General features: G+C 31.6%; 1 long non-coding RNA gene across 2 annotated transcripts in view; it reads left to right on the top strand.

Annotated features, from left to right (window-relative positions):
* The window catches only part of LOC122269938 (uncharacterized), a 181,914-nt gene extending 171,410 nt beyond the window's left edge, over positions 1–10,504 (top strand). Inside the window, exon 5 of one of the 2 annotated variants that reach the window (XR_011636430.2) lies at positions 10,159–10,504. This is a non-coding gene — a long non-coding RNA (uncharacterized LOC122269938). The remainder of the gene's footprint in view (positions 1–10,158) is intronic. The other variant, XR_006225498.3, reaches the window with a different exon arrangement.
* Positions 10,505–26,207: the final 15,703 nt, after the last annotated feature.

Here is a 26,207-nt window from a genome sequence, read left to right on the forward strand (position 1 = left end):
CCATTGAAAAAAATAGTCTGAAGCTCGTTAAATATTATTTATATATTTTCCATTCATGAGCAAAGTTCAGGTTTAAAAAGAAAATAAGACTTTCATTTATTAAACTCTTTCCGAATTGTTAAAAAAACTCATCCCCCTTAATCCACTAAAAAAATATAATGCATAAGAACAACAACAGAAGTATTACAAACATTTTTTCAGCTGCGTTATCCATTACAAATTCAAAAGTCTAGACAAGCGAATTTAGTTTGAATGCATGAGCAATTAAATTAAAATTATACCAAAAATAACCGGTTAGTTAAACTGAAATAGTTTTATCTCAAAATATTGTTTATCTTCAGACTCCGTTTGTTTATTGATACGATTGTAAAGACATATTTTTAGAAACATTTTATCAGGTATTCTTTAAAAAAATATTTTCAACACATTTTATTACCAAAATATTATTACATTTTATTACAGAATATTTTTAGCATTCAATGTAAAGCATTTTTTCGACTTTTAAATACAATGTTTCACCAAATTTCAGAATCACATTCATCATTTTATTCAAAATTTAAAGGTAAAAGCACTTTATTTGTTTTAAAGCTACATTAAATTATTTTTGTTAGTGCCTCATGTTAGTTAGTATTCTTTACATTTCCACTTCTCATATCATTTTTATTGGTTCTTCTAAGAAATAAACAAAAATAAAGGAGAGCTTGTATCCCAATTATTTATACTAAGAGTATTGAATATTCTTTTACCGTGTTCCATCGAGGAACTTCATTTTTTGCTGATGATTCACATCAATAGAGGATAGATACATTTCATTCACTTACTTTCTGTTTCGTTACTTATTCTATGATGTTTTTTTGTTTTTGAAAAATAGAATAAAATTATGCTTTTATGTGTCAGTTCCATAGACTTGAAATAGAAGAAGAATAAGTAACGAAGATAGAATTCCATAGACTTGTTTCTTACATTATACATTACAAATGTTTATACATTTTTAGCATGATTTAAATAACCGTATTTACAAGCTAACGACTACAAAATTATCTCAATACATATTTCCCTTTCCCACTCAGGTTATGAATCTTTTATTCCTCAAATTTACGACAGCAAATATTCATTTTGCTTATAATTACGATAAACAAAGTCATAAATAAAGAGTTTCTGACTGATTGTTGTTCTTAACAATACACTGTAAATAAATACTGAAAACTAACTGTGAAATGCACTGGAATTAAGTGCTTTCTTACCGTTAAATTTTTTTCAGTAGTTTTCGCAGTTATATTTGCTGAATTGCGGTGATTTAGTAATTTTTGCTGTAAAAATGACGGCATGATGGTTATATTTTGATTTGTAAAAATTTTACTGCAATTTTTGAGGATTCTTTACGGTGATTGGAATTTTTAAAAAAGTATCACATTTATTTGTGTATTTTTTATTTTAATACTTTTCTAACAATGTAAAGTGGCGAAATTCTAGCAAAACGCATTGTCAAAAAATCTCATTTTAAAAACATTGCATTTAATTATCTTTTTGATAGTTGTGTAAAAAAAGAAGAAATTTTTTTTAGAACTTTGGTTCGCATAAGTATGTATGTAAATAATTGTCAGTAATTCTGAAAAAAATTTTATTTTAATAGAAAGGATATGTTCAAACTTTATTATCTACTGTCAAACGTTTATCATAAGCCGTAAACATTTTCTGCAAACTTTTGAAGTAAAAATCAATGTAAGACATTTGTTTCTACTGTACCATTTCATTTTTACTGTATATTTCACCATAACATTTTGTCTAGATACGCATCACAATGGATAGACCCATGGTGACCAACTTCTTATTGACCGTGATATCCGGAAATGGTTATCAGATAACATTTATCTGCTTTGAAAATTGTTATTGTGGTTTACTGTTCTTGTATTGCGGTATTTACCAGTTTTTTGCAGTGATTTACTCTAGAAATAATTAAATCATTCATTTTATTATTCTAGAAAGTATCTTTTCTAGAAATACTAAGTTTTCGAAAAAATAAAGTTTCGCTGATTTTTACCATATCACTTGAGACAGAATGCTCAAATTTTGCGATATTAATTTATGCTGTGAATATAAGTCTTTTATTCTTACAAAACTAAACATTAATTCTTACGAAAGCATGGAAAACAGAAATTCAACTTATTAAACCGCACTGTTAGAAATGTATTTAAACACAATTTGTTTAAATGTTATTTTACAATAATAATCAAACCGTCAAATAACTACAAATAAGATGGTATTCAAACTGTTATCAGTATGAAAAACTGTTTATTAACTGATTTTAATAAATGCGGTTAAACAACCAGAATTTTATTGCTCCAAGTAGACCCGCCTAATAAAGCCACTTAGCTCCCTGCCGCCGGGTTCATGTTGCAGCCGTGAGGGCTAATCTAGCAATCTCATTGCTGAGAGAACAGGGTTCTAGTCCCAGCTTTGACATCAAAATATTTTCTTTGTTCCCTTTAACAGCACAAGAGATTTTCACTGTACTTCCCCAATTTGCGACCCTGGACTAACGATACATTCTCTCACTCATAAATGACAGAACCATAAAGATGCTCAACACAAAAAATTAGTATTTCCGATCAATGCGATAGGTGAAACAATCAGATAATTTAATTAAACCACATTCGATGGTTCATTTGAACAAACACAACTCTACCACAATCTAACTCTAATGTCCAATACCTATCGAATAGCCTTACTCCAATATCAAGTTAAATTTCTTCTTTTTATGGTTTTAAAAACCGTGCTTGTTGTAAATAGGAAGAAAAAAAGCTGTATAGTTTTTTATTCGTGATTTTTAAATCGTACTAGTTGTAAACGGTCTCAAAATCCTATAGGTAAAATGTGTTATTTACCATAACCTTTCCGGTAAATCGGATGAATCGACTGCTGCTGGTTATTTTACGGTAATTTTAGAATAACATTTCTAACAACGAGCAAACTTTTTCAAATTCATTAACTAATTCTAAATGCACCAAACTATTTTGCTGAGAGAAGAAAATGCTATCTTGTTGAGGTGGAAAGTAATTTCAAAATTATAGTTATCAAAATTAGAGTTACAACTTTGAAACACAATTAACAAAATGGTACATAATAGTTCCAGAATTATGAGCAAAACTTACTTTGTCGGCGTCGTTTCTCATACTTTTGGCGTTTTTGTACTCTTATAGCCAGAGTCGCATGCCATGCGACGAAGAGAAAAATTGAATCATTGAAATTGAATTAGTCGTTACTTACGCGTCTCTGTAATTCCCGTGGTCATTTTTATATTTTTGAATATTGTTAAGAGAGGGCTCAACCAGTCATACTTTCTTCACAATTTTCGCAGTGAAATTTCCCGCCTTGAATTGAAATCAAAACCATTTTGTATTTTCTGTAATTTCGTTTTCATTAGTTCAACCGTTTCAATTTTTGTGGTATTTTCTGCTCTCTTATGTCCAAGACAGTTTGTAAAGCTGCTTTAACGTTAAGGTTAAGGCTGAAGGATTATTTTCCAAAATATTTCTTGCTAATTTTATTAATTATTTTATGCAAGCATTTATCTTAAACACATCCTTATTGCGATAGAGTTAATAAATATGTAGTCACAATGTTTTTTGTTTCCTTTCAAAAAAAAACAACAACAAACTAGGGAGCACTGCAGGGAAAACAAGTAGGATCAATAGACGATACATCGCATATTTCACCACCAATCGGTCAAACAAAAAACTGACTGCTGACAAAAATATTTTGGAATTTAGCATAGAGCATATAATAATTTTCAGCAAAAAAAAAAAACTTTTTTGGGGTCGGAAATTAGAAAAAAATTCAACAGAGAAGAGGATAAAATACAAGCGATAAGCAAATTTGCATTTTACTAGCTTTAGAAAAAGAAAACTTATAGTATGCTAACCCGTATACCATGTAATGAATCAAGTTGATATAGTTAAAAATTGAAAAAAAGTTTCTAAGAGTGTAGTTAAAATATGGCTTGGTACAAACTCTGTCTATCTTAATTATCCAAAAAATCTTAAATCCAAATCTAAAATGGCGAAAAAATCCGAATCCAAAAAGAAAAGAAGAGGTCAGAAAAATCCAAAATAGCGAAAAATTGAAATACGACATTCCTTTTAACTTAAGATTAGAACATAACGATTATTATGTTGCTCATTATTTTTAAAGAAGAAAGCTTGTAGTATTCAAGTTTATAATTCGTCTATCGTATGATAGGTCAAGATACCAATTAATAGTTAAAAGTTAAAAGATAAAAGTTTACGATAAAGTAGTCGAAATGTTGCTATTTGTGATAGTTTTATTCTTCTTGATCTCGTGGAAGAAAATCTTCAAAGTAGAGGATAAGAATTAAAAACAAAGATATTATTTTTTTCACATTGATTTTAACAATATTTAGTTGACTAGTTTCGAAATTTATGCAGATGTGACAAATATAAATCATTAGGGATTCGATTTCATGGTGAATTTTCAAATTATTTTTGTCAGGTTTTTTTAATGCAAAACTTTTACATTATTAACAAATACATTATATTGTAATGTACAGTGTGCAGTTTAAAAACAAATAGATTACACTCAATACATCTGGGTCCCGCAGTGGACTGATCGTTAAGACACGATTCCCAGCAGATCACCGAAGTCAAGCATCACTGGCTGCGGTCAGAGTGCGGGTGGGTGGCCACTTGGATCAGTTTGCGTAGGGACCGAGGGTGTGCGGAATTGGTCCTCGTTAAACTGTGCTACCGTAAAGTACTCGACTTCGCGTGCAGGTCGTTGGGCTAACGAAGCGGGGGTGCCATCCCCTCTGCAGAGAATGAAAATTGTGATGGCATGTCATCGGATCATCCTCAGGGATGTTTCCCAGACCGTCGCCAATAGCCCATTGAGCAGCTCTAGTGCGACGTAAAATGAACTTCAACTACTCAATACCTCTGGATCTAATAATTCAATTTTTAAGTTTTAGGACTTAATCTTAATTTCTTAAAAATATGATTTTTTAAAAATTGAATTCCTCAGGAACTATTTGACAGATTTCGTTCAATTTTTGTATTTTTCTATGGGAAATTACGTTCTATAAAATGATGTAAGAAATTGCATACTTTGCAAATAAAAATTTTTCCGATTATTAAATAAAAAAATACTAAAAGATATATTTGCATGGGATTATCTTTAGATGATCAAATTTTTTAATTCGCTACAGAATCTTTTCAATTTACTTAAAAAGTGCACGAGATAAAAGAAATGTGCACCATGATAAAATAACATTAGGAGGTTCACAATTTTGAACAGTTCTATTGACCGAACTATTAAAATCACATTTCCCAGATGGCGTCTGCCCCTATAACTTGGGGGTCAAAATAGGCATGTTTTATTAGATAAAGTACGTTTTTTTGTCTGATTTCGTAACTTAAAACATGGTCTGCACTAATTAGTAAACATATTTGAAGTCACCCTCTGGAACCATTAAGATTGATTCCTAAAACGTGAAAATCCAATCAGCAAATCTAGTTAAAAAAATTATTTAGGATGGTCTGTTCCATATTTTGCGCACATAAGTAGATGAATTCGAAAAAAATATCATGACGTTTCATCATCAAAAACTGTCTTAACTATAGGTGTTTTAGAAAATTTCCCCAAAGTTAGCTTAAAATAAATTGCACTCTATCCGTTCTGAATGCGAATTTTAAAAATGGGTAAATCTGTGCATGACTTGCAACAGAAAAATAATCTTTAATTCTATTATTAAAGGAGTAAATATCATGTTGCCACAAAGCAAGCTTTATATAGCAAAGCAAGCAAATATTAAGAAAGATAATATTTTGTATAAAAATGATAAGAAAATATTAGCCGTTGTTTCATTATGCTTGAATGCTTAAATAATCGCATGCATACTATTTATAAGAAGATAAACAATTAAAAAAATTGTATAAATAAATAAAAAAATCATGAAATAATGGTTGAAACAAACACTCCTTTGTCAACTGAAAAAGCTTCCAAACTTATAAGTGGATTCTCAAAAACAATATAAGAGAATTTTATAATTAAAAATTGTTCCATGTACAAAGCTTTACAGGATTAACATAGAACTCTTATTTCCTTCAGTTTAAATTTTTTGAAACCTAAATATATCGTTCTTACTTTACAATCTAATAAGATACACCACTAAAAAGTTGAAACTTGCTTCTGAAATACCAAAACAACCGCTGTTTGAAAATGATGCTATTTATAAGCAAAAGAAACTGAATTGAAGTACTTTCATTCGAGTTTTAGTAATAAGAAAAAGGAATTTGGGAGGTTCTACTACGAAGTTTTATAAAACTTTCGTTGATTTCTCTTTAAGAAAACTTTTAAAAAAGACATGGGAGCAAATAAAAACTAAAAGTGATCTAAAAGAAGAAAAAAATCACAAATATTTAGATTTATTATGGTGTTTTTTTTTCTTTTGAAGATGAATGTAAGAAATAATTTATGAAAACATAACTTTGGCCATCTCTTTTAGAATTTCATTACTTATACCATTACTATTCACTGTTTCCAAAAATACTTCGCTGAAACAAATCCAAATTACATGTATTCATATCTTTCTAGTTTCAGTATATACCAAACAAAAAAGATTTTTTTTAATAGATTAGCTGCAATAGTTTTACTTGTTTTTAGAATTCACACGACTTTTAAGGATTGATTTAATTTTATTTCAAAGCTTTATAATAGTTTTATTATAATAATAATTATTTGATTATTAAAATAATGGCTTTTCAATGGTTTGTATTTTTATTTTAGCTATATACTCCGTTCTGTTTACAAAGGTTCGCAGATATTTTTGATCTGACTGTTGTCAGTGTTTATTCAAAGCTTTATAATATCTTTTAATAAGGATTTAGTTTTATTTTAACTGCACCAAAAATAGCTTTTTGTCAGAGAATTTTTTTTTTTAATTTTTAATGAAATACTATTTTAAAAATGTATAAATTAGTCCCTAAGATCCGTAAAACAGAAGTTTAAAATAAAGCACACCGCAAATGTTGATGAGAAATGAAAAAATATGGTTTTAACTCTCAAATGCTTGGATAGAAATATGAATTAGAGACTTATTCATTTATTTTCTAATAATTACTTTCAACAAATCTTAGCTTTTAAAATATCGTTATTTTAATATTTGTTTCCTAACGTTTTGTTTGTTTTACAGATGTTGTAACCACAGCATTTTTTTACATAAATTTAAAATTCATTTTCATTAATCACGAAACATACTATTAAGTTTCGAAATTAATTAACTAACAGCAATCTGCAGTATAAAATACTTAGAGACTTAATTTTATTTGATTTTATCCAGACTTGTGAGAGATATTTACATGCATTTAAAATATAATTTTAATTCTGAAATATAATTAAGATAATTAGATTTGAGAAGACAATAATATGCTCTGTCGTATTTACTGCTCAACTTGGCCCCTGAAAAGTGATTATAGCTTGATAAGTGATATCTGGTCTCGCAGCTAAAGGAGCCATCTGCCAGAAGACTTTACACACCTTGGTATTTGCGGAGGATATCACCTTAATTGTTAGATTCAGAAAATTTGTCAGGGATGCAATTAATTTATTAGAAGCTGTGACATGTATGTTAAACCTAAAATTAAACGGTGATAAAAAATCCAAGGATACTTCCCACAATGCACCTAATCCTCACCCACGTGCTGTGAAGAATCACACCTTTGAAAAAGTTTCACAGTTCAATTATCTTGGACTTACCCTCACTGAATTACCACCATTACTTAGATTTGACCATCAAGATAAAAACAGGCTCGCTCGTTACATCCTATAAATGCTATCATGGCCACAAAAGCCTGCTAAAACTTTGATTTATAATTTAAAAAAAATAATAATATCAGCTATAAAACACTAACTCGATTTATTCTGCTTTATGGGAGTGAATGCTGGGTAATAATCAAATTACACGAAAATAAATTTTGACCTTAGAATGGAAAATATTAAGAAAAAGATTTGATGCAGTCCAGAGAACAGTAGCTGGGGATCCTTGAGAAACTTTGAAATTTAACAAGTACAGCAACCTAATATTGTTAAAGTTATGAAAAGCAATAGATTACGATGTCTTGGGCATCTATTTTCGATCTGATAATATAGACCCAGTAAAATGACTCACATTTACTAATCCCATGGGAAACATGAGGAAGACCACCAATTAGGTGTGGCTTGATTCGGTTGAGAAAGAATTTAATATCGTAAATAAGGGAATCAAGACGAGACTGCTGTAGATGGAACAAAATGGCAAAAATTACTTGGGATCAGCCATGGCCAGCAGCTAGCTGTAGTGTCTTAAGGAGTCGACTTATGGAGTAGGTAGGGTACAACTTTAACTATAATGCTAAAACTGACCTTTTTCGATGTACCTTTTCTCAGCATCTAAACAAGCTATTGCTACAGTTTTTTTTCACAGAATATTTACATAAACATTTTTACTTTGTGATAACTGTTAATATATATCTTTGGCAGAAACTATTTTTTAAAAATTATGAACTGAGAACTGTAAATGTTTTTAAAAAGTTTCATCAAAAATCTTTCATGACTCAAAAGGTATTCCTGTTGACGCTAAAACATTATCACAGCATACAACTGATGTAATCTCAAATATCCTCCCAAAATTTTCAAGCTATATTATTGGTGGTTTCTTAGAAAATGTACATCAAATACGGTCATATTTAGCATTTTTGATATAAGCTCTAATGACCCTACCGACTTCACTTAAAGGAGGAAAAAAAAGAGTAAAACAACAATTATGCTCAAATACTAATTTATTGAATTTAGTTAACTATTAAAAATCTAAAAGGAAGTCCACTCGAATGACGGAGAGAATTATATGTGATTAAAAAGAAAAGATCGATTAACTATTTAAGAATATAGAAAAGAGTTGGAAAAAATTAGATAGGTTGATTAAACTGGAATCCGGCATTTTCGTCTAGATTACAAAAATCACGCAAAACTATTTATAAATAGTTGCCATATGTTATTTAAAAATGAATGAAACTTTAAAAAATGGTATTATAAAACTTATGGTGATGCAGAGGAGAATTATTAAAGTTTTATATGTGATTTCTTTATCTGATCATTTAATCTAATTATTTGAAAAAGATCGATGAAAGTTTGGATATACTATAATAATTAGTTTTAATAGAAATTCTGAGTTGAAAATTCATAAACTATCCTATAAATTTATCAACAATGCGTGTAAATTATTCTTAAACTGAAGTTAAACACTAAAAATATCAATTTTAAACATAAAAACATAGTTATTTTGCGTTATTTTAATATTTAGTTAAACATTTCTTCGATACATATCACACAATTTACAGTGCGAATAATCTCTTTTTTACAAAACAAATCGACTACATAAAAATGATCTACTCTTCTATATATTTATTAAAAAATATTAACTGAATATAGTGAATAAATTGAGCTATGGAAAATTATGTCTTTTCTTATACCACAGACATTTCAAAGAAAATCAAAGATTTCAGCCAAAATATTTTAGTGGCAATAAGTTAAACATATAAACAAGTCAATAAAGTTGTACATTTGCTGAAATTTCTTATCTAGATTTTGTTACCCTAAGCATAAGGTATTTAGATATGGTTCGGTCATAAATGTTTTACTGTAGAGTTTATAGCAGTCTTCTGATGTGGAATGCATAGTCTGCTATATTTATACTCCAGTAAAAATATAAGGCTGTGCCATAACTTTACAAATTTTTTGACTTTAGATAATTCAGACTCTTGTTCGAATTTCAACTATATATGTAAATTTAAGGTAATAATAGATAGAACTGTTACAAAGCAAGCAAATAACACAGAGGAGAAAAATACTCAACATTATTTATTTTAAAAACAGTTTGCATACTTAAATTTATGTCAGCTTTCATTCTAATTTTTAAACACGTTGTAAGCAAAAAATTTCAGAACGATCTTAAAAGGAAATATTTGTTAAAAAATTACGATTAATGCAATTATTTAATAGAACTAAAATAAAATCAACTCTAGGGAGTTATTTTCTCTTGTGGAATTCTAATTCTGTTGCGATATTGACTGCATAAATTTTTATAATGTTTATTTTATTGTTTTCTAGTTGAATACTAGTTCTTTGGGATGAAAAAAGTGCATCATCAATAAAGAGGGAATGATCTCAACTCTACGAAACCATGCACAAAACAGAGACTTGGTACCGGCACAGTTAATTAAGATAAAATAATTCCGATTTCTTCTATTTATTATATATGCTGTTATTTTCAAAGGTTTACAATATTGGACTGAGCAAATCACGTTTTTAGTAGTTCATCCCAACAAAATAAATGCTAACTGCATTCAGTATCATTTTGCATTATTCTATATTTCAACTCCTGATTGTCATAAATTACAGTAATCAACAATTTTTATAGCACTTTTCCTTTTCAGTGGGTTGTAAAAACCCCATTTCCACCATACCTACAATAAATGTCTTAGTATATATAGTATTTATTAAACTGTTAGTATATATATATATATATATATATATATATATATATATATATATATATATATATATATATATATATATATATATATATATATATATATATATATATATATATATATATGTAGTATACATAGTATTTAATAAAAATACCATTCAACACAATACCAATAGTATCATTTTCATCAATAATAATATTGCGTTTTTTTAAAACTATTTCTGAAGCTAATGATGATTAATTAAATGTGGTATTAAATATTACTGATACTGTTGTTTTAGGGATTGTGGTAATTAGAACATAGTATAAAAGTATAGGTTCATAATTTAAATAGAGCTATAATAGGTTTACAACCGTATAATAGCCTAATATCGCACAAAAATGCAGAGCTTTTATATTTTGTTATTTTTGTATATATACCGGTGTGAATTCATATTGTTAAATCAGCCATTATATGAATTAGAAAATCAACTCACAGAAGGAAAAAGCCTTACATAGATTTATAGTACATGCAGTATTTAATTTATGATATTTAGAATTTGCGACAATTTTCCAATTTTTTTAATTATAATTTCAATTTTATGTTGTTTTTTCTTGCATGTATACATCTTATTATTGCAAGTATACACTAAATTAATCACTAGTCCGTTCAATGGATTTGTATTAGGTATATGCACTCGCACATACACGTATACATACATCTATACATAAATAAATTCATGCGTACATACAATTAGGCATACATACATTCATACACACGTATAAATACTCGGTTTTCCTATTTAGATGACTGTGAACGTGAATTTTCTACCAGGAAACACATTTTTTTAATAAAACACATTTTTTATTTTTGTTATTAACATTAAGTAGATAACTACTTTTGTTTATCTTCTGCTTATACAGTATTTGGAGAAAAAGAGGCATCTCTAAGTACATTTTTTAAGAGAAAAAGCTTTTTTTAAATTCGATTTTTGTTTGAGGTTTAATGAAAACAGAGCGTTTTTTTCTGATGCTGCAAAAAAAAATCCTACATTTTCTTCTATGTGTTGGCAACTAATAATTGTAAGATCAAGCGAGTGAGCAGTCGTAAGCATGAATGACAAAATACATTTATTTACAAATTTCAGACTGAAAGTTCGCTTTTAAAGTGGACTCTTATTAATTACCATTTTAAGAATGGCTTCCTCATTAAATAAAAAATATAGTAAAAATATTGATTTACACTTAAATTTCATGTGGTGCAAAACATACCAAACATGATTCAATAAAAAAGTTTTTAGTTTGGATACCAATGACAAAAGGAAATAACACTTAATTTTTACTCAAAATGATATGAAATGTATAATAATTCATTATAAGAAAGGAATAAATATCTTTTTTCCTTCAATATTTTGAATTCAAGCAATATTTAACAATATTTACTGCAATATGATTTATTACAGTTGTTCGAGAATACATTTCAAAATTAACTTTTTCCCTGATACTAATTTCTTTGATTTCAATGCATTTGTTATTTCGTACATTTGTTTTCTATTCTTATCCCTTACAAAAACATACATCTAGATTTATTGGTTTTGAGTTCAACGATGTTATGAAATCATTATTTCTGAATTTAATTTTCCTAAGTAAACAATTCATATATGCATATGGCCAATTTATTGTCTATTCACGAAAGTTAAATGAAGTGTAGCGTGGAATGAAAACGCTTATGTTTATAAATAAAGTAAGACTAATTTTCGACAAAATTCGATACTTTTTTATTGTAAACTCATCCGTTACAATAGTCAGAAAATCTGTTTATTCATGGTTAAGGAAATTATATTTTTTTTCACTACAACTAACTTATTAACTAAACAATATTTACCACGCTTATCTTATTGTGTTCCCATTTGATTGCCTTTTCCATGAATAGCGAAAAGTGATCGCATATAGATTTATTGGTCTTGATGCCAATAATACTAGGAAAATAGTTCTTCTAAACATTAAAAATAAAATGCGAAGAATTTTAAGTATAGAAGTTGTTAAATTTGAAGAGGAAAATGCATTGATCACAAGCTTTTATAAAACGCATGAAAATTTCTTATTTTCTGAAATGGAGTTGCATTTCTATCGGAAATCGAAATTTAATCTCATTGAGTTCTTGCAAATATCGAAACTGCAAATACCGTAAGCATCAATCTGAAAATCGAGGAGAAATGTGTTCTGAAAGAATCAGGCTGATTTCTTCTGAAAAAGATATCAAAATATATATTTTAACAGATTGTTTAAATACTTCGACAGATTGAATATTTATTGATTATACGAGTATAGTAAAATTGATATATATATGTATATATGTAAGTAATACAAAAATTATAAATACTTTTGTATTAATAAAGGAATTAAAACTCTTTCGATTTCATAAAATGTCTTTGTTTAAGAGTAAGAGTAGAGATATTCTATTTTTGGAATTCAAGGCTGAAATCATACCATTGAATTATAATTAGATTTGTATTTCAATGGAGGAGTTATTTTTAGAATCTTGTCCGTCTTTCACTTCCATATTAGGAAGCATTAAATGATTTTCCATAATGCGTAGAGTTACAAAGGTATGTACGACTGGAACCTGTTTACATCAAAATCTCTAAGTATTTAATGGGAGACTGATGGTTTTCGCATGTCTCTTGCTGATTAGCGCGTTCCAATAAACATCTGCCGGAACCAATCGGAGTTTCGTCCACACCCCCTCCCTTGTGGAGTAGGGATGTGAACTGTTATAACCACCAGCCTAACTTTAAATAAACTTTTTTATAACGTATCATGGCTTTTGACTGCATTATTAAAGCTGAATACAACAATGATAACAGGCAAGTAGCCCTGTTATTATATATATATATATATATATATATATATATATATATATATATATATATATATATATATATATATATATATATATATATATATATATCAGTTTTACTGTACATTAAATAAATAGAATATAAATATTATTTGGAAAGTAGTGAATGTTCTGTTTCTGAAAAGTTATCAAGCGTTACTGAAATGTCTTATGTATAATAATTAGATTTTATACAATTACTCTATTATGTATAAATCACTCTATTATGTATAATAAAAGATTTTTAAGACCTCAAAGTGTTTTTAATTTACGAGTCCTTAATAACACTAACCTTAATGATTATTTTCTTGCAATATTCAGATTTATCTCATATATTTTATAAATGTTATAACAAGCTAAGCAACTAAACAGATTATTAGAGCGAATAAATATCTAACTTTTACAGATTTTTAAGTTGACGACTTGATTTGGGGTGGTTTTTAAGGTTAAACTAAGAAAATAAGGGAAGTCAACCATTTTTTGAGTGGAAAATGTATAAGTTTTTTGTAAATTGAATTTTGATTAAGATATTAAGATGATGTACTTGTTTATAATGACACAAAATATATGCACATTGAGAATATGATTAATAGTTAAGTGAAGATCTTTTTTTTTCATGTTTCCTAATTATTTTTTTACATCTCTTTTCTGTTCAACTAGTAATTCTATATTATATATTTATTAAATTTTATGCAATATTTTCTCACTGAAGTATTTTTACCTTACACAGTATTCTTGATATTAATAAAAATATGGAAAACAAAGGAAATATAAACACACGACTCCCACAGAAACCTTTGGGACTTATAAGGGTATAAATTTACCTTACTTTTTCTATCACCCATTCTTCTAAAACTTATTCTGCATCGAAACATTGATACAAGTGTTGTAATACAAGTGTCCATAAATGACGTTTCAAGCCTGGTAAGTAATGAAAATGGATGCCTATTTTTGGAGCTTCAAACATGCCAACTGTTATTTCACTCTGCTTCTCTTTGAAGTTAACGGCTTTTTTTAATCATTATTTTTATTTACACACAATTTTTAATTTTCAATTTTCTTTTATTACCATACAGATAGAAAAATCCAAAACTGAAAAATAAGTTTAACCTAAAAATGGTTTCTACACCATACAGTAAGAAATCACGATAAGAATAAAAAAATTTCAAATTTTATCACTTTTAGCAAATTTTATCACAAGCTATCGAATTATATGTTTTTTGTTAATTTTTCCATAACAAAACCGAGCGTTTTGGTTATTTCATAGAGCCACAAACACTGTACTTATACCATATTCTGGTAGTTAGGGTCCTAATTTGTTTCTCAGTGTATGATGATAATAATAATAATACTATACTTACTGTTTTAAATCAGTCGTTGATTCTTCGATGTAATTATACTTTTTCGTAATTATAAGGTTTGTCATTAGAGATTAGTTTCAAAAGTAATGTTAATGTTAGAAAAAACTTAATGTCTACCTAGAACATTGTAGATTTACGAAAAAATATCTTCAATCTTATTGATTTTGAAACTTTTTTACTAGTTAAAATAATATTTTATTAAATTATGCCTATTCCAATGCTCTAACTTTGCTTAAAAAGAATTTGGTGATTTTTTTTAATATTCAAATGGAAAACTTTATGAAAGACGTAGACACATCAGATATCAAAATAAAACTCTGCGTAAGGAATTGAAATATGAAATCAATAAGAACCTTTGAGATACCTTATACCTGTCAAAATTTTGTTTTCATTTTAAATATAGAAAAACTAACTTATACTTTATTCTTTAGGCACTTTAAAGAAATTCTTTTTTCGAATATTCTTTATCTAGTACATAAAATCGAGGAATGAATGAGCATATATCAGGAAGAATATGCGCCTATTTCAGACAAGGTTGTTATTTTTAAAATTAGTATCGAAATTATGTCTTTAAATATATGAACGATAGAAAGATGTTGGACAAAAATAAAATAAAAACTGATTTAGTAATGACTACGAAAATAGCACTGTTTTTTTTTCTTACTGTTATATTTTTCTTTTTTTTATACGTACGTTCAATAAGATAAGAAATTCTCGTTGCTACTGCTGATAAAATTTCCAAAAATCAGATCATGAATTTTGACTTAAATATCTGAATACTATATTTAGATTTAGCAGTTTTTACCCTTTTGGCCTTATTATCAAAAATATTTGATCATTTCAGCCGTATGATTGAATCCTCTAACTCAGTGCATTGAGAAAGTATGTTTGGAAGACCAGAATATGGTAAAATTGTTTCGTGTTTCCGGCTCCAAGCGGAATTTTGAAAATCTTTGGCAATAACTTTGCCAAAATTAACAATAAAGTATGGTTTTAAAATCTGTTATAAAATTTGGAAAACATGGTAAAAGTTTGTAATTTTATCATGATACCTTAGAGCATGGTCTAAAAATATATTAATCACTTTAGTTCACTTTTCAGTTCTGTATTTTTACTAAATGACTTTAAGATATTTACCTCCTTACTTACACTTTAAGATATTTACCTCCAACAAATGTCTTTGGTAATTTTTAATCATGGGAGATTTAATGTTTAATGTATACATCATTTGTGCCAAGCTAATAAAAATCCTTTTTTCTTAAATCTAATATCCAGGTTAATTTAAAAGATATAATTTATTAACATAAAATACATGTACTTAAGTGTGACACCTTCATAATGCAATCTGAATAACTAATATTAGAATGTTTTTTCAGGGTTATAAAATTAAGAATTTTTTGGCACGGAAACAGCAATTGAGAATACAGAACACAACATTAGATATAGCAAAAAATGGAAGAGCATTTTAAATAGTAATAAGGAAATTATTTCATCAACATTCATACAAAACTTAAAATATTTATATAATTAAGTAGCTCGAAGTAAGTGTCGCAGGAACAAGTTTCTTAAAAATGATTAAGTTATAAATTGTGGATTTGCATTGCTGCCATGTGCCCTATGAGAACTTCGGTGTAAAATCTCTACAAATTCCACGTTGAATTACGTTACCAAATGAGTGTTCAAATATACTTTAAAGGATGTAGTTAAATATAAATACAAAAAGGATTATCTTACACTAAGATCACGCTTATTCACACCATTCGTAAATTATTTTTAATTTCAAATTTTAATGCAGTAAGGATATTGTTAGTATTTTTTTTCATTCGATAACAAAGTGGAATGATTTTTTTGTTTTCTTGCACGCTGCTCAACATCTATAGAAAAAAAGTTAGTCGTTAGAAAATCTATATAAATTTTTAGTTGTGTTAGATTAATATTTTTTTTTCAATTTTAAATTGCTGTAAATTATATTAGATAATTTTGTAATAAATTTTTTAGATCAACCTTTGTTTTTTTAAGTCTAATTCAAACTTGCCTTGACATTCTCTTTACTATATATCTATATATTATTTACACACTAATATTTAAAAAAAAAATTAATGAGTAAACTAACTGTTCTTCCTTTTAAGTGTATCATAAAAATCAAACACTTACTAGAATCATATCACTTTTATCTATATTTGTTTCTCTTTTTTTATTCTTTGAAATCAGCTAAGTTATTTTTAAAGGAACATGCATTAAACGAAGGAAGTCTTTATATCAATTAACTCTATCCCGAAATCATGGTACAAACTTTAAGGGTAGTTACTAGACATTCTAACAATCATTTATTGTATAGGAGAGTATGGGTAACGATAGTAGCGTGATTAGACGCAAACAGGGACGCTAAAAGAAAAGATAAATGTAGTAATTTGTTGGTTACGTTGCCGGTAGAGTACGGTAGATGTCTAGAGCCCGTTCAACTTGATGCATTTTAGTAAAGTAAAGCGGCATTCGCAATTGTACTGACATCTACTATGGAAGACTTTACGTATGCCGAAAAAGCATATATGCATTGCATGTACGGCCGCGCAAATGATAATGGTAGAGCTGCGTTACGAATGTATCACGCGCAGTTTCCTGGTCGATGATTCCCGGATCACAGAATTTGTCAGCCATTGCAACGTGAACTTCGTGAAACAGATTCATTCCGCGTCACCAGATTTGAGCTGTACGCAGTCTAAGCCTAGAGGAAAGCATCTTGAGCGTTGTGGATAATAGACCCGAGTCAAGTACAACAGCTGTTGTTCATCTCGTAGGTGTGAGACATCAGACCGCTTGTAGAGTGTTCGAAAATCGCTCACACCCCTTCCATTTTCAGCGAGTTTGAATCCGGCAGATTATTCTCTAAGGAATTTAATTACGGCGACCCAGGAAAATATGCCCATACGCCAAATGTGATGCCTCGTCGTCGATTTGAAATCCAGCTCGGCACGAGGACCAAGCAATATGCGGACACCGGGCAAGTCCCCGAGTCACGCAAGAATTGGAGCACCATAGTCTTGATCGAGAGCAAAGGATGCCCGACTGGTCCAAAACCTGAAGAGCGGCAGTGCCAAACCCTCCGCAGACGGAGCCAAAGTTGGGTCGACAGCACGAAAACCGCCACCACCCCGCGATCCATGAACGGCCCTAAGCCTGGAAGGTCTCAAACCCTTTACTTTATTTACAAAAACACACAAAAGTATTAAATCAAAATATTACAAAGCAAAAAAATCAAAATCGCAGCAGATTGAGAGTCGCCTGATCTGGCTTACAAAATGGCATCATTGCCCTAGCCCCAATAGTCGATGGTTTTCTTGAGTCTCTGAATTGCTCTTATCTGCGACTTGCAGTTTCTGCTTAAAGCACTATGGTCGGTTCTCAGGTTGGAGCCGTACATTTTATTCATCTCGTGACAATTCACGCACTTGAGTTTGCTTTTGCATGATGGCCTGCTTCGTCACATTTTGAGCACATTTCTGTGTGGCCGGAGTCTTTTGCCATGTGTCCGAGCCTGTTGCAATTATAGCATCGGAGCGGTCTTAGATATTCCTTGGTACGGTAGCACTTCCATCCCGCTTAGACTCCTTCTTTTTCGAGCGTCTCCTTAAAGCTCTTTGCCTTCATTGCAATGACCCAGTGGACACCTTTTTTGGCTTTGATTGGAAATTCGACTTCAAAGTCGCCGTCATGAATGTCGTAATTATTTGCACCCAGGCATCTAGGGAGGCTTTCTTTGGTGGTCCCCTCTGGTAGCTCGAAAATTATGATACTCGGCTTTCGCCTTTTGGGCACTTCACAGAGCATTCACTTGTCAAGGTCTGCTGCTATTTTCTCTTTCAAGACTGCTACGTCTTGTCGGGTCTCTAATTCGACCATTAATTCGCCTTTTTGCGTTTTCTTAAGCTCTTTGACCTTCAGTTCAATTTCGTTGGTATTTATTTTTTACTTCAAAGCCTCTTCCATTACCTCTGGAGTTTAGTTCTCCTTTGACTTGATCATTAAGACATGCCTCTTAGCGTTTTCAGAGTGATGTGCCTCACGACCCATTCTAATTGCTTCGGCAAATGTTTTCTCCTTCTTCCTTCGATTGCTCTGCTCAATCATTTCCGTCAGCGCTCTTTTGGCCTCGATTTGGGCACCCTTAGTGTACAAAAGAAGTTCGTTTTGATTTGACATATTTTGGACGAACTCTTGAGTGACACTCATTATTTTTAAGACTGCAGCCGCTTTGAGGGATTTCCCTTTTAATTCAGTCAGAGTCCTACTCATTTTCTGTACTAGGCATTGCGCCGTTGTCGACCACTGTTTCTGTTTTTCTTCAAAAGATGACTCGAAACCCTCAGGCGGGCCAAAATCGTCTTCATCCGAGCTCTCGCTCATTTCCTCAATCAATCGGCTCTATTCTTTAACTTTCGCCTTCTTGTCCACCGTCCCCTCTGTCTGCGTTGACCGTCCAAGGACGTTACTCCCTCGCCCCACGAAGAGGTGCAGAGCAGGAAATAATGCTGATTCGATATTATTTGGTGGACCGTTTAAGAGTTCGACGCGAGGAATAGACTCTAGGCCTTGTTCCACCGCGAGTATTCAAACAGAAATACTTTATTAGCTTCTTTTCGAACTCTAAGGGACGCGAGGGAGACTATCCTCTAAGCTTGAACTTCAGCCAGTGAGGGATACCGCAAAGTGTGCCGCAGACGAACTTAATATCTATTTACATAGCTATTTATGTTTACATGCAAAGGTGTCGGTAATGCGCACAATTATCATGTGTGCGCAATCAAGAATTCACATGATACGCGACCACATGCGTATCAACAACAATTGTGTGTGAATGTGTGGGCAAGTAATGACAACTACTTTCTGATTGGCCTATATTTACTACTCAGCCGACCGGCCTGAGTAGGGATTGGGAAACTGCCCTTACATTAGAAAGGTTCCGGGTTCGAATCCCAAGCAAGACATGCATGTTCTTTCCTTCTCTGTACAATCTGTCCTTAATGTGGGAGCAACGTTGGCTCACCTAATATGGTGTCCCCGAAAGAGTGGCCCACAAGTCTGCCCTTCAGATGTCTGTATGATGCCCAGGTGGGTCATTCTAAAAGGTGAGTATTAAAAAAAATATTTACTACTGATGCGACTTAATTGCGAAAGTCAAATTATTTTTCTGGAACAGGTGTTACCAGAACTACTGCAGGATGTTCTGATCGCCTTTCATAACCGCATGTGGTTTCCGCATGATGGGCGCAGGCCACCTTCAGCATTGATGCGTGCCCTTACCTGAATGCCACGTTTGGGAAGCGAAGGATGGGGCCAAGTGAGCCAGTTCCTTGGCCACCCCGATCTTCCGATTTATCAAGCCTCGGTTTCTTTTTATGAGAACATCTGGAGAATCTTGTTTAAGCTACTCTACTTGACTCAGATGATGATCTTGTTGCTCGAATATCCGTAGCTGCTGCCAGTGGCGTAGCTAGGTAACTAAGGGCCCTGGGGCAAATTAAAAAATGGGGCCCCACTGCTTTTTATCAAACTGATTAGGTTTTATCAAATAAAAATATGAAATATACAAATACTTTAAAAATGCTAAGCTACAAAAGCTCTTTTTTGTGCACTGCAGGGAGGTAATAAAAATATTAAACAATAACAACATAAATTACAATTAATACTTGGTGTAGGTTTGGCTAATAAAACGAAATAGAGATGATTCAAGGGTTTATTATATAAAGGTTGGGCCTACCAACTGACTAAATAATAATTATATTTACAATTTTTTCCTAGCTTTAGTTTTCACAAAAGTATCAATGACTTCGTTTAAATCCAGGCTTGATGCGGTTTTGTTTTCAATTGCTATTAACGATAAATGTCGGAGTCGAGTTTGGCCCATATTATTTCTTAAATAATTTTTTATTATTTTTAATTTGCTAAATGACCTTTCAGCTGCTGCAGAAGTGACAGGAATTGTAAAGAATAATAACATTGCTGTAAATACTTCCGTTAGGTCGCATTCTAGCACTCCATATTTGCTCATTATTTCCTTACATAATTGGTGAACAGTCCATGCTTGAGTTAGTTGAGGTAAAACTAGGTGGTAAATATTAATAAATTGAAGTGAAAAACTGGGCCCTATTATATCTGAATATTTTTCTTTGGAATTCGTCACACTTTTGTAATAAAGTTGCTTCATCAACATGTAATAAATATGTTGGTGTTAGAAAATCGAATATATGACAGACTGCACTCATACCAATAAAACGTGTATCTAATTGAGATATTACTGTGTCTAGTACATTATTGAAAATCTCAATTTTAAATATTTTTTCTCGTTTAGGAAATCGGTGATCAGCAGCTAATTCATCAAAATGTTTTTTAACTTTTCTTTGCCTTTTTTCTTGAAAATGGGTATCAATACCATATTTTCTTGCAGTTTCACTGGCTTTGCTCTTGAATAATTCGAAATCATTTCTATAAATTTGCAACTTTGCTTTGGTCTCTGCTAAAACTTTACTAGCCTCGCCCAAATTGATGACGCATTTTTGTAAAGTTTTGGATGCATAATTGATGTCGTTCAATACACTGTGCATGAATTCGCAAAGCAACACGAACTCGAAATTTAGCATTTTTGTTTTAATACTCTCTGCTTCACTACGCTCATCTTTATTAGGATTCTTTAGAACTATTTCTGATAAAGCTTTGATAATATCAAAATAACGAAGTTTTATTGCAGATATCGTATTGACCCTACTGGACCATCTAGTCGGATTTAGTTTTTTTAGAGTGGTGTCCGATTCGCCAATGAATTTTGACAGTAGATCCCAACGTTTGATGCTGTTTCCGAAAAAGTTATACAAATCTTGCAACGTTGCGAAAAAAATCTGTATTTCCACACAACTGCTAACGGCATCATTTATCACCAAATTTAAATTATGAGTGGCACAATGTACGTACTCTGCGTTAGGCTGGATATCCTTAATGTTTTTGTACACCATTATACACACCACTCATCACACTGGCGCCATCATAGCCTTGCCCCACACATTTTTTTAAATCAATATTTTTGTCGATAAATAATGTTGTCACTTGGTTGACTAAATCTACTGCGCCATGTTTGATGGCTGCATAAAAGCCTAGAAACACTTCTTTTACTTCTATATCAATTGGCCGTCCATTTTCCGATCTGGTTATTACTGCATATACCTCACAACAATGCTTAGCTGATCTACCTTCGATATATCCTGTGTCGTATTCATTATGATGGCAAAAAACGGTGACGCTCTAATTTGTTCTAGTAGATGGGTTTCGAGTTTGGTTCCCAAGCTCTCAATCATTTCATTTCGAATTGTTGCACTCAGATATCTTGTAGATCCTAAAAACATTAAAAAAAAACACAATTTCTAAAAAGTCCTGATATTAAACAGTTAGTAATTATAAACAAAATAAAAAGATAAAAAAACTTAGAAATAATTATTATTACCTTTGGGCATATCCAAAACTTGCCGCAAAATGTAATCATATCGGGCGACAAGCTCTACAAAGGACAGAAAATTTCCGTGGTATCCTTTCTGACTTAAGTCTTCTTGATGTCCTCTCACAGCCAAAGAACTCTTTGCGAGGGTAAGTATGATATCGAATAACCTTTGAAGAACCATTTTCCACAATGATGCTTATTTTCGAATTTCATTTTCAAGTTCCTTGTCGATAGTATTAGTATCGTTTTTTCCTCCAAAATTCCTACACAGCACATGCTTCCGAATGGCCACTCGAACAACTGTGTTGTTTAATTCTTTCTGATAAATGCTTCCAATCTCGAATTCCCGTACACCAAACATTATTCCTTTGTGAAGCAAATAACCAGCAGGGTTGACAATAGGCAGCGTCTAGTATTTTGGAATAACACAACCAAAAACAATTAACTGGCCCATATTTAGAACACGAAACGTAGTACGATTTTGAAAAACACCTATTGTTCTGGTTGATGTCTGTTGGAAAAGGTCCTGAAGGCTGTAAAGGCCCCATATCAAGAATTTGACGTTTTTCGTTATCACTTAATATCTTCTTCGTGAAGTTTCCCAAGTCATAAGAAAATTTGTCGTACACATTTTCGAAAAATGTAGAGGTCTGTGGTTCCTCCAAACCCTCCGCTCTTATGTGTGTCATGCAAACATCATCCACGTTCACATGACCGGCTGCCGAGGTATCTTAAACTGCAATAATTGTCGAATCTTCTTCAGTAGGCTTCTCAACCAACACTGCAGTTACCACATTATTTGAGTCACTATCAATAGAAATATTTTGGCTAGATGTACTTGCAGAAGGCTGACTAAAAAACTTGTCAATTTTTGTTTACTACCTACTCTTTCTTGGCGTTGTTTGCGTTTAAATGCACCACTGGGTTTCTTCTTCTTATCCATAATTTTAGTTTTCTAATTTATTTAAACAATACAATATTAGATTGTGCTCGAGTAGGTAGGTACTCATTGTTCACTGACGACGTTAAAAGTAAAATAAAAGGAAAGAGAAACACAAAGCTACGCAACAAGTGTCGTTGGGGAATCCCCGGAAAACAATTATCGCCGTTAGTGTTACCACATTTAACGGTGGAAACTGTAATGGTTGGCAACTGTTAGGTGATCTTTTAAGACGCACTTGGCGCATTTTGTCATCCCGTCGGAGGGATGCGAGAGAGAGAAAGGTAGATGTATGTTTGATACAATCGGGAGAGGGTCTCCTTGGTCTTCTAAGAGCTGGAAGCTCTTACTGGAAAACAATGCCTATTTCTTTTGTTTTTAAATAAAGTTAAGTTTTATTGTTTTAAAAATCTGGTCTGCTTATTTATTGGAAAGGAAAGGCATTACAGAGACCATGAACGATCTCCTGCCCACGGACCTGAATTAATGTACCTACTGCAGGTGACTTGCCTTTTATCACAATATTTCGCGTTATACAATGAGCTGTAGCCGAAATCTATAGATTTGACACAATTTATTGACTTAACAGAGATCAATATGAGTGGTAAAATCAAATAAAATTGAACCACTATATTGACCAGTACAAAAAAGTTTATTGACAGTAGCTTACTTACTCCTGATGCAGCTTTAATTTTTTAACCGTTCTCGAAAAAAAAATCTTAATTCGAATTCACAATAAAGCGCACATCGATGAATAATAAAACGCACATATCACTATCTGTTAAATTGACAACTCTGCCAACCTACAGAAAGAATTTAGGGGAATTCCCTAGACAGGGCCGGCTTATGCATGTCGCGGCCTCTAGGCAATGCTCGTCTCGGCCCTCCTCCCCCTACCGTCTTCTAACTTCCTAATATATTTTTTCGCTAACACAACACTTTATTCATAATTACGCTGCTTTTTACTACATAGGTGTATTATCACATTATTCAATAAAAATATTGAATCAAACGAAAAGAATATAAGTAATTAATATATGCATTTAAAAAAAATCATACAATAAGCTTAAATATTAACTCAACTTTCACTCAATATTAAAATTCACTTTTTTTGTTACAAAATCGTTCAAGACATCCTGAAAGTTAACCTTTTCCAATACATCCAGTACTGCCAACCTTATTTTTTCATACTCTTTGGTAGCTTGGCCATAGAATATGGTAGGTACCTATGGTAGGTACCAGAACAGTAAGTGTGCATTCACAACGTAGAATTTTGCGCGTTTTTCAAGCGTGTTGTGTTAAAAAAGCTGCTCTTCCTGCATTGTCATCTGATTAGTCGGCGTTAAAATTACCGCGATAAAATTGCTTGCGATTATATTACTGCGTTATATATGAACTAACTACCATAATATTAATATCTAATTTGGAATGCGTTCGGAAATGTACTAAAATAGCATCGATGTAATGTACAGAGCAAGACAATCGTCATTGAAATTTCGAATTAAATTTTTACTGTTTAAGAAACATTGTCAATTTTTTTCTCTGTAGCACAGGGCCCCTGAACGAGGCGGGGCCCCTAGGCAGTTGCCTACAGTACCTAATGGATAAAACGGCCCTTGTCCCTAGGCATAACTTTTGAATTTCTCTCAACTGAGTTATCATGATTAAAGTGGGGTTGCAACCTGTCATATTTATTTTGAAAATGGGAGAAATTTCCAAAAGTTCAGTTCGATTGAGATTTCTGGCAAGGATTCGAGGGCCCCCTGAGCTTGAGGGCCCCGGGGCACTGCCCCGCCTAGCCCCTTGGTAGCTACGCCACTGGCTGCTGCACGTGTGAGTGAAATACCTGGCATCTTTGAAGGTGTACGCCAATCTCTCCTTCGATGCTGTCAAGCATGTACCGCTACTGGTGGACGCAATTTTGAACAGTTATTATAGACATTAATCTTGTCAACGACGCATTCAATAAAGACTTTGCCTTTCCTTTCGTGTCATTTTTTTGTGTGTTTTTGCGCCTCATCGCGTCATTTGCGCCCATACAATCCTGTACAATAAACGATTTTTGCTATGTCTTGTACTTACCTTTAAAGTTTATAGCGTGAATTCGGGACCATCTTGTAGAATCAACACTTTTAGAAGTCAGTGAGAGATATTTAACAAAATACCAATCATAAAATTATTTAATCTTAAAATAGTGCATAATAAAATATAGATCGCTCGTAGATGGTTTCTTAGCGATTATAAAGGCTAAACTAACCATAGAGTATGTTCTATAGAATCCGTGTTTAAAACTCATTTTCAGATTTAATTTTGAAAAAAAGAAATGCTGAAAAGTATACACATTTGGAGCCACAAATTAATATTCAAGCAAAGGAAAAGCAAAATCGTTAGCAAATTCAGACAGTTCACAATAGAAAAAGATGTGATTTAAAGAAATGGGTTTGATTACGAGAGGAAGCAGAAAGGGGTTAAGACAGTTAACAGAGATACTTTCATAGCAATTTTGTCAAAATTCTTTACTATATAGTGTATGTAGTTTCTATATAAAATTTAAATATGATTTCCGGTCGTGTGAGATATATTTTAATTGTAGGAGGGATATTTATAACAGTAAAATTAATAAAATCGCTTAGGAAAATTTTTTTTATTATGTAAATCTTATTATAATGAACATGGCCACATTCCAAATTTATGAAATAAAGAAAAGAAAGTTCCTCAAAGGAATCAAGAGAATCATTCTACTTCTTTTATCATCATGTAAAGATATAAATTCAACGGTTGGGACTGAGAGGCCGAAGCACCCTAGTCTCCACGCCAATAATTCGAAACTACAGTGAGTGAATTGTTCCCAACTGGCAGTTAGGAGCGCGGGAAATAATCCATGGTCGGCGATTTATCGAAAGATAACACAGCCAAAAGTAAAGCCAACCCCTCAAAATCAATTTTAAATTTAAAAATAATTTGGCTAAAGCTAATCGCCAAAAAGACTACAAGAATTAGTT

The sequence above is a fragment of the Parasteatoda tepidariorum genome, chromosome 6 (assembly GCF_982258835.1).
Source record: "Parasteatoda tepidariorum strain Cologne lab strain chromosome 6, Ptep-v5.0, whole genome shotgun sequence".
Lineage (NCBI taxonomy): Eukaryota > Metazoa > Arthropoda > Arachnida > Araneae > Theridiidae > Parasteatoda > Parasteatoda tepidariorum.